Source organism: Pristis pectinata, chromosome 8 (assembly GCF_009764475.1).
Source record: "Pristis pectinata isolate sPriPec2 chromosome 8, sPriPec2.1.pri, whole genome shotgun sequence".
NCBI classification, from domain to species: domain Eukaryota; kingdom Metazoa; phylum Chordata; class Chondrichthyes; order Rhinopristiformes; family Pristidae; genus Pristis; species Pristis pectinata.
In genome coordinates this window covers 4,337,802-4,348,685 of record NC_067412.1, presented here as the reverse complement: position 1 = coordinate 4,348,685, position 10,884 = coordinate 4,337,802, and positions in this window count along the sequence as shown.

Sequence of the window (10,884 nt, the reverse complement as noted above, 5' to 3'; positions counted from 1 at the left end):
CACTGAAACACCTCAAGCCACAATGCTCCTGCATTGGAAATAAAATGACTGAACATGGGGAGTGATGGGAGAGGGGAGTTAAAAGATATCTAACTATCACCATTCAAGGTTAAGGATGTTAATACTGAATAATCCACTCCTATTATGGAGCATCTGAAACAGATATTCCAGTGAAAAAAAGAGTTTGCATTTATGTTAAGCATGTCCCATCCCAGGGCACCCTTAAAATGTTTCACAAGCAGTAAAGAATTAGTCGAAATGTGTAATGTAGGATGTGCAGAAGTCAATTTGTGCAAAGCAAGCTCCCAGAAACAGCAATGTGCTAATGAGCAAATGATGGGCAGGTTCTTGGTTACCTCTGGCTGGTGTTTCCATGAAGACACACTGGCGATGCCCTCCTTCACTGATCAGGACAAGGCCACGACTGGTTTAGGTTGGGTAAACAGAATGAAAATATTCCCATTCGCGGATGTCTCGTGGATCAGGAGACACAGATTCAAGGGTGGCGGAAGCAGAATCTCAGACTCTGATTGCTTGATTGCTTGACAAAGAGCTGGCATAGACTTGATGAGCCGAATGGCCTCTACTGGATTGAGTCTAAGCATCTGGAGTTTGTAGTTTCAAGCACATTACTAATTTAACAGTACTGGGGGAGTGCTGCACTGTCAGAAGTACCATCTGTCCTACTGGATGTCAATCCGAGGCTCTTCCAGGTAGATGTAAAATATCCCCTGAAGCTATTTTAATGAAGAGCAGAATAGGTTTCCCTTGGTGTCCTGGCTAATATTTTCCTTTCATTCAACGTGGTATTATTGTTTGTGGGATGTTGAGGTGCAAAGGGGCTCTTTAATATTTCTTACCCTACAGGAGTGGCTACAGTTCAAGGATATTTGATGTAAGATTCTTTGTTGTGAAAATCTTTCTGCAGCTGATTGGAATAAGTAGACAGACAGACAATTGCAAGGTTGTAGGAATTATTTCATATCTTGTTAAATCAATAATGTGCAGTTGTTTGGCAATCTGTACATTAACACCTGATGAACTGCCAAGACAGGAAGATAAAATCCTGTACCTAAAGGACATGGGTCATTTCTGACTTTCCATGATGCTTTTTCTCCCCAGATTAAGATTAATTGATAAATGACTGAAATTATTACTTTGGGCTGAGCAGTAGCCCTTTATTTGTAAGGGTGCTTGTTCATTTTCCATCAGTTATGCAGTGTTTAGATTAATTAAGAGATTTTAATGATCCACTCAATCCACAAAAGAAACCATTTGCATTTGTATAGTGCCTTTCAGGTCTCAGGATGTCCCAAAGCACTTTACAGACAATTAAATACTCTTGAAGCATAGCAGTTGTTATGATTTTCCTCATTATCCTTGGGTTCAAGGGCATTACTACAATTTCTTGTGCACATTGCTAATTATGCCCTGTTAATTTTGTTCTTTGGATTCTACCAGCTCATAAGGCAAAGCACACATTTTCCACATATATTTTACAGGATTTTTAGTGGTAAAGCAAATGGTGTGGTCCCGTGTTCAGTTTTTCTTAATAGGAAATGGCCATATCACGTGTATTCAATCAACCTGTCTCTGCTTTCAAATGGGATACTTGTGGGAAGTGTCCACATCTTTCAACGACTTAAGATATACAATAAATGGCAGGATCCCTAGAAGCATCGTTGTACAAAGAGTTCTTGGGGCATCAGTCCATAGCATCCTGAAAGTGGCAATGCAAGTAGATAAGGCATATGGCAAGCTTGCCTTCATTGGTTGATGCATTGAGTATAAGAGTTGACAAGTCATGTTGCAGCTGTATAAAACTTTGGTTAGGCTGCACTTGGAGTATTGTGCGCAGTTCTGGTCACCACATTACAGGAAGGATGTGGAGGGTTCGGAAAGGGTGCAGAAGAGGTTCACCAGGATGTTGCCTTGATTAGAGAGTATTAGCTATAAGGAGAGGTTGGACAAACTTGGATTGTTTTCTCTAAAACATCAGGGGCTGAGGGGAGACCTGATAGAGGTTTATAAAATTATGAGAGCCATAGATAGAGTAGACAGCCAGTATCTTTTTCCCAGGGTATTGGAATTGGAAGTGGTTTATTATTGTCACATGTACCGAGGTACAGTGAAAAACTTGTCTTGCATACCGTTCATACAGATCAATTCATTACACAGTGCATTGAGGCAGTACAAGGTAAAACAATACAGAATGCAGAATAAAGTGTAACAACTACAGAGAAGATGCAGTGCCGGTAGACAATAAGGTACAAAATCATAACGAGATAGATTGTGAGGTCAAGAGTTCATCTTATTGTACCAGGGAACCGTTCAACAGTCTTATAACAGCGGGATAGAAGCTGTCCCTGAGCCTGGTGGTACGTGCTTTCAGGCTTTTGTATCTTTTGCCCGATGGGAGGGGGAGAAGAGAGAATGTCTGGGGTGGGTGGGGTCTTTGATTATGCTGGCTGCTATGTCAAATACCAAAGGGCACAGCTTTAAGATGAGAAGGGGAAAGTTTAAAGGAGATTTACGTGGCAAGTTTTTTTTTACACGGAGTGTGGTAGGTGCCTGGAATACACTGCCAGGGAAGCAGATATGATAGCAACGTTTCAGAGGCATTTAGATAGACACATGACCAGGCAGGGAATGGGGGGATATAGACCCCGTAACCCCGTACAGGCAGATGTGCAGTTTAAATTGGCATCCTGGCCAGTACAGACATTGTGAGCTGAAGGGCCTGTTCTTGTGTTGTACTGTTCAAGGTTCGATTCACAATCCTTCCCCTCCAGCCTGTTCTCCTGTGGCTATTGTTCCAGACTCCTCTAGAGAAACATCCTCTCTGCACCTAGCTCATGAAACCCCTTCAGAGCCTTATATGTTTTAAGGAGATCACCTCTCACTCTTCTAAAGTCCAGAGATTGCAGGCCCAACTTGCTCCCCTTCTTTGCCACTGACATGTGATCTATGATTTGAACAGCTTCCTCTTACCCAGTGATTTAACACATGGATTCTATGATTCACAATAGAAGAGGCAGAAATTTAGTCCTGATGGTGAAAAACAGTTTGATTTTCCACTTCCTGAATTCTGTTTGGCAGTTGGGTCTTCAGAGATAATACTGTATTTGCATTTCCTTTCTTTTTCAATCTTTTTATTAGTTTTCAAATTAATACAGTTAATATATCAATGTTTATACATGTAATACAAAGAGATCAGGAGAACAATCATGACATGGATAATCATAAAGAACAATAGAGTATAAAAAAACTCTGTAGATCCAATGATCTGTTAGTGAATATAATATAAAAGAAAAAGATTTATTATAAAATATTAAAAAAAGGAAAAAAAACACAAAACAATAAGAAAAATTATAAGCAATATATCAAACCAAACTAAACTAAAGAAAAAAAAAATTTTTAAAAACAAAAAAAAAACTGGACTAAAATTTCTCAATAGAAACAGAGCAATATTATGTCATCAACTCCATTCCTCTAAATTGAAAGGTTATTATAAGGGGATCTATATCGTGTGAAAATATTGAATAAATGGACTCCAAACTTCCTCAAATTTAAGCGAAGGCTCAACAGTACCACTCCTAATTTTTTCCAAGTTTAAACATGATATAGTTTGAGAGAACCATTGAAAAGTAGTAGGGGGCATTGGATCCTTCCATTTAAGCAAAATGGATCGTTTGGCCATTAATGTAACAAAGGCAATCATACGGTTAGCGGAGGCAGATAGCTGGCCAGATTCTATCCTTGGTAAACCAAAAATTGCAGTGATAGGATGAGGTTGTAAATCAATCTTCAATACATTTGAACTAATGTTAAAAATATCTTTCCAATATTTTTCCAAAAGAGGACAGGACCAAAACATATGTGTCAAAGAAGCTACATTCGATTTACATCTGTCACATATGGGATTTATATGTTGATAAAAATGAGCTAGCTTATCTTTTGACATATGGGTCCTGTGAACTACCTTAAACTGTATCAAAGAATGCCTGGCACAACTTGAAGATGTATTAACTAAATGAAGAATTTTCTTCCAAGTCTCTGTAGGTATAGATGTCTGGAGTTCACTTTCTTAATTTTGTCCAGTGGTTCTGAACAAATTTTCATAATTAAATCATAAATTATTGCTAACAAGCCCTTCTGACAAGGATTAAAACCAAAAATTTTTTCCGTAATTTCAGTTTTGTAAGGTGTGGGAAAAGAGGGTATAGTAGCTTTTAAAAAATTTCTAATTTGCAAATATCGGAAAAAGTGTGATCTAGGCAAATTGTATTTGTTAGACAATTGTTCAAAAGATGAAAAACAGTTATCAATGAATAAATCACGAAAACATACGATTCCCTTCCTTTTCTGTATGGAAGAAGCTGAGTCAACTCTAGATGGATAAAAGAAAAAATTAGATTGAATGGGACTTGATAGATTAAATTTATTCAATCCAAAAATTTTACGAAATTGAAACCATATTCGTATTGTATGTTTAACAATTGGGTTAATCATATGTTTAACATTTCCAATAGTGTGATTTGCTCAAACCAGCTTTGAGAGAAAAGCGAGATGTTGCTAACATTGCAGAAAATTCTAGAAACCGTCAGCAGGTCAGGCAGCACCTGTGGACAGAGAAACACAAAACCTTTCAGGTCAATGACCTTCCATCAACCTGAAATGTTAAAACCAACATTGAGGTGTTAAATTACTCTTCAATACCTGATTTCCCCGAAATATTGTTTTCTGGTTGATGTTAAGACACACATTTCTCCAAGTGATGGCTCTTGAATGACCTTTATTTTCTCACCTTGAGCTTGTGCAAACCCTGGACGCTGAGGCTCAGCAGATTGTAATTTTGGTTCTGAGATGGGTGGTTGCTAGTTCAAGTCCCACTTCAGCCTTAAGCATAACAGTCTAGGTTAGAACATAGAAAAGTACAGCATAGGAACAGGCCCTTCGGCCCACAATGTCTGTGCTAACCATGATGCCAACTTAAACTAAACCTATATACCTGCACCTGATCCATATCCTTCCAGTCCCTGCCTTTTCATGAGCCTGTCTGAACGCCTCTTCAATACCGCTATCCTGTCTGCTTCTGCTACCACCCGAAGCAGCGCGTTCCAGTCACCTACCACTCTCTGTGTAAAAAACTTACCCCGCACACCTACTTTAAACTTTACCTCTCTCACCTTTGAGCTATGTCCTCTAGTAATTGACATTTCCACCCTGGGAAAAAGACCCTGACTGCCTATCCCTACCTATGCCTCTCATAACCTTATAAACCGCTACCTGATCTCTCCTCAGCCTCTGACACACCAAGAAAACAATCCATTGCTGTGAGATGTTAGACCAAAGTCCGGTCGTTCATTTAGGGTCCACTTTGAAGATCAGCAGGAGAACTATCACGGTGTCGTGAACAATATTTATCCTTCAGCCAACATCACTAAAAACAGTATCACCACGTTACCGTCGGTGGGAACTTGCATTGGGAAAAATTAGCCTCTGTGTTTCCTGCAATTCAATAGAGATTACACTTCAGAATTAGCGTGTTGCCTCAAAAGCACTTTTGGACACCCTGAAAAAGATGCAAAAGAACATAGAACAGTACAGCACAGAACAGGTCCTTCAGCCCACAATGGTGTGCCGTCATAGCTAATCCCTCCTACCTACAGAATGCTCATATCCCTCCATTTTCCTCTCATTCATGTGCCCATCCAAGCCCCTCTTAAAAACCCCCAATGAATTTGCCTCCACTACCCTATCAGGCAGCACATTCCAGGCATCCACCACTTTGTGAGTAAAAAAACTTACCCCTCACGTCTCTTCTGAACCTACCCCCTCTCACCTTAAATGCATGCTCTCTGGTATTGGGTCACTCAATAATGGGGAAAAGATATTGCTTGTCCACTCCATCTAAGCCCCTCATAGTTTTATACACTTCCAACAGATCACCCCTCAGCCTCTACCACTCCAGAGAAAAGAGCCCAAGTTTGTCCAGCCTCTCCTGGATTAGAGGCACATGCCCTCTAATCTAGGCAGCATCCTGGTAAAATTCCTCTGCACCCTCTCTAAAGCCTCAACATCCTTCCTATAGTGAGGTGACCAGAATTGCACGCAATTCTCTAACTGCGGCCTAACCAGAGTTCTATAGAGATGCATCATAAAAGGTGCTATAGAGATAAAAGACCTTCATTTTATGTTAGGCTGAGGGAAGAGAAGCCAATCTGACACACCAACTTGAAGTGCGTAGCCGTTTTTCAAGTCTTGGCAAGACCTCCAAGCACATGTGATTGGCGTTTCTTGCAAGCTGTCAGTGAGAGAGATCTTGATAAGGACCAGGGGATGGTGAAAAATGCTGAATATGACCGTCAACATGGAATCTAAATTTTAGACCCAAATTTAAAGTTAGATAATGATCAGAGATTCCCAGCCCCCTGATAACATCAAGCACGTTTGCAGCTTTTGAGATCAGTTTTTTGGGCCTAGGATGAACATGCCCAGAGGAAGAATTTGCATTTCCGTTATGACTTCAGTTCATCACAAAATACTATACAGCCAATTAAATACTGAGGTCATAATGTAGGAAACATTTCAATCATTAACACAGAGCAACGTCACACAAAGAGTACCAAGAAAAGATACTGAATTATTCTGTGTTAGGTAGCATTGACTTTGCTGAGGAGTCATACAGCAACGGAAACAGGCCCTTCGGCCCAACTGGTCTATGCCAGTTCCTCAAGTCCTGGCAACATCCCCATATATCTCCTCTGCACTCTCTGCAACTTAATGGCATCCTTCCCATAGCAGGGTGACCAAAACTGTACTAACACTGACCAGAACCGAGGAGCAGCCCATATTTGTCAGCTGTTGAAAGATTTTAATCATTTTTCCCTTGTGAAGACTAAAAGCAAGCCTCCAGAAATCCCCCCTTGTCTTGAGCCACCTAGAACCCAGTATTGAAAAAGGTTCAGGAATACAATTATGACACACAGTCAGTGGGCTTATAACCACACTCCAGCCTCTAGCTTCACCTCTCAAGGAACTGGCGTATGCTCCAGCATGAGTATGCAACATGCTAGTACATTCCAAATAGTTGCAGCAAAGCTGTAGGCAGCCCAAGAAATGAACACAAAGTGCTTTTCTTCTGGGTTGCTGGCAGAGTGGCTGAAAATCTCCCATGCCATCTTCACACCAGTCTTCATTGAGGGGTCAGTGGTGGAAAGGGTGAGCAGCTTCAAGTTCCTGGGTGTCAACATCTCAGAGGATCTATCCTGGGCCCAACACATTGATGCAATCACGAAGAAGGCACGCCAGCGGCTCTACTTCATTAGGAGTTTGAGGAGATTTGGTATGTCACCAAAGACCCTTGCAAATTTCTACAGATGTACGGTGGAGAGCATCCTGACTAGTTGCACCACAGCCTGGTAATGGAGGCTCCCAATGCACAGGATTTCAAGAGGCTGCAGAGGGTTGCAGATTCAGCCAGCTCCATCATGGGCACAACCTTCCCCATCATCGAGGACATCTTCAAGAGGCGGTGCCTCAAGAAGGCAGCATCCGTCACTAAGAACCCTCACCATCCAGGAATTGCCCTCTTCTCGTTACTACCATCGGGGAGGAGGTACAGGAGCCTGAAGACCCACACTCAATGATTCAGGAACAGCTTCTTCCCCTCCGCCATCAGATTTCTGAACTGCCCATCAACCTATAAACATTTTTTCATTGTTCCTTTTTTTACACTACTTATTTATTTTGTAATTTATAGTAATTTTATGTCTTTGCACTGTACTGCTGCTGCAAAACAACAAATTTCATGACATACATCAGTGATAATAAACCTGATTTTGATCTTCTATCTAGGCAATCCAGGAGAGTAGGCAATCTCATCCACCTCTGTCCCCCATCACCTTTTCAAAGTATTTATCGATCCCTCTAGACTGAGGAATAACATCATGTCCACACTACTTGCTCCTCTGTCTTTCCCACAGCTCAGCTGTCATGAGAGACTCCCAGGTAAACCCAGGTTGCCAGCCTCCCAGGATTATCCTGGAATCTTTAGAAATTAATCAGTAAAATCTAGACGCTGCTGTGATAACCTCTGGGGAAAAAAATCAAACAGCAATTTTAAAAATTGTTAAAAGAAATCTTTTTGCTCACCAATTGTAAAAATAACACCCAAGGTTTTCCCAACTGCATTCCAATTGGCGTGGGAAAAAGTCAAACTCGAGTTTATTGTCAGATGCACAAGTACATGTGTGCACAGGTGCAATGAAAAACTTACTTGCAGCAGCATCACAGGCACATAGCATCATATGAGCAGCATTCACAAGAAAAACATAAATTAAATACAATTTTTATTGGAAAGAACACAAATAGAACAAAAAAAAACAAAGTCCATTTTAGTGCAAAGTGATCAAAGTGGTCACAGTGTTGCTGTACTGAGGTAGTGATTAGGGTTGTGCAGGTTGGTTCAAGAACCGAATGGTTGAAGGGAGGTAGCTGTTCTTGAACCTGGTGGTGTGGGACTTCAGGCTTCTGTACCTCCTGCCCAATGGGAGCTGTTAGAAGATGGCATGGCCTGGATTATGGATTATCAGAATCAGAATCAGAATCAGGTTTATTATCACTGACTTATATATCATGACATTTGTTGTTTTGCAGCAGCAGTACAGTGCAAAGACAGTGTATATTGATTATGGATTATAGAAGGCTGCAGATTTTGGTGACTAATGACTTGAGCATTGGGACAGACCAATTGGGTGTGGTAGGAGCTGTTCTAGGAATAAATATTGACACCAGAAAAGAAGCCCTCTGCCAGTTCCTGGAATCACCCTATAGAACAAACAAGGCCTCTCTTTCAAAATGTACTGTTTCCAGATGTACAGTACTCCCACAGCAGTGAGAGTACAAGTAACAGTCTTCTAAGGACATACGGTGATATGTGTACAGACACCTGAGGGGTTGGTCAAAGAGTGAGGTTTCAAAGAAAGAGAGAGGCAGAGAAAATTTCAAACAGCAATGGATCTGGAGTGGCACAGAGACCTTGGAGGGATGTAAAGCTGGAGGAGATTACACAGATAAGAAGGGGTGAGGCTATGTATTGATTTGAAAATAAATTTGAGAACATTTAATTCTCTCCATTGGTATTGGTATTGGTTTATTATTGTCACTTGTACCGAGGTACAGTGAAAAACTTGTGTTGCATACCGATCGTACAGGTCAATTCATTACACAGTGCAGTTACATTGGGTTAGTACAGAGTGCATTGAGGTAGTACAGGTAAAAACAATAACAGTACAGAGTAAAGTGTCACAGCTACAGAGAAATTGCAGTGCAATAAGGTGCAAGGTCACAACAAAGTAGATCGTGAGGTCAGAGTCCATCACATCGTATAAGGGAACCAGTTTATGGTTTTCCTGCTGTCTCTTGGTTCTTAAAGTAATAACACAATGAATTCCTGCAACAAATGTTATCAGAAGCTGCCACCATGTGACTGAAATAGGCCTACTTCAGTACACTGTGACTCTATGACTCTAAGTATTCTGAATCCTTTCTTGCATTTGCTTTGCTTAACAATTTGACGGCTATTAAGAGGAAGGAAAAAAGTTTGTAGTCTTGAAAGCTCCTGAAGGAGACTCATACCAGAAATACAACATTGAAACAGTCAAGAGAAAATGCAGACTGTGAGGGTTACGTTTTCAAAGGAAAACAGAATGATTGGATCCAGCTCTCCCTCTCGAGTTTGGGATTGGGTCATTTTCATCGCTGGTAATAAATCATTAAAAAGAGTGAAATCTACAGATCAGCAACCTGTGTGGTGAAACAAGATCACCTGCATGAACGTTTCAGTGAAGCAAGGTAGGTGAGAAACTGGTATTGTGGTTACAGATCCTCCTGTAGACCTAATTGTTTGCAAGGCTACACCGAGGCTCGATGTTATTGGAGACTGGCATCAAATATACCTCTGCCTGAAACCTAATTCGGAGGATCATTGTTCCATGTAAAGAGCTTTATTCTGCAATTCCTTTCAAATCAATGGAAAGTCCCAAATATGGAGAGTTCCGTAAATTAAATAAATGCTTGTAGCAACCCTGCAGCCTTTTCCCAGTTCTGCAGCGGGGAAGAACAGTTGCACCGACCTCAGCAGACCTGGTGTTCTGCAGTTCTGTGTGTACAAGTGTTCCGGGTACCGTCTGGTGTCTTGTCTTTCAGCTCCATGCTACAGACTTAACTAAGAATCTTTGGGGTCTGGGTGTGAGAGAAGCTGTGAGTAAGTGCAGTGAGAAGCCAGAATAATGCCTGGAAGGATGGTGATGGGGCAGTGGTTGGTCTACTAACTGATCCAGTGATCTGAGTTCAAGACCCACAATAGCAGCTGTAGAAATTAAATTCAGATTAATAATCTGGAATTTAAAGAAAAGCTTGTGGCAATATTGACCATGAAACAATAGGATTTTCCAGTAGATTAGTTATATATCACAACAATATGGTTGCTGTTTTAATCAACATAGAAAGCCACTCTATTTCAGGGGTTATTAGGGATTGCATTGCCAGAAATACGCACATCCTGGAAAATGAATAAGCAGATTAAAAATAGGCTGACGTGATTGCACAAAGCTTGAGGATGTCCTTTTTCCAACATTGGCAATGAATTATAACTGCCGTACTCTTTATAGCATCCAATTCCCATTGGACTTTGGTTACTTCCTTATCCAGGATACCCTTCCACCTCTCCCTTACTTCCCACCACTGTGGACCTTCATTGAGCAAGTTATTTTGTCACTTATAAATATTGGGAGAGATGTTCCAACCAAGAGGGTGGTTGGAATCTGGAGCGCACTGTCTGAGTGGGCGGTGGAGGCAGATAGTCGGTTAAGAAGCACT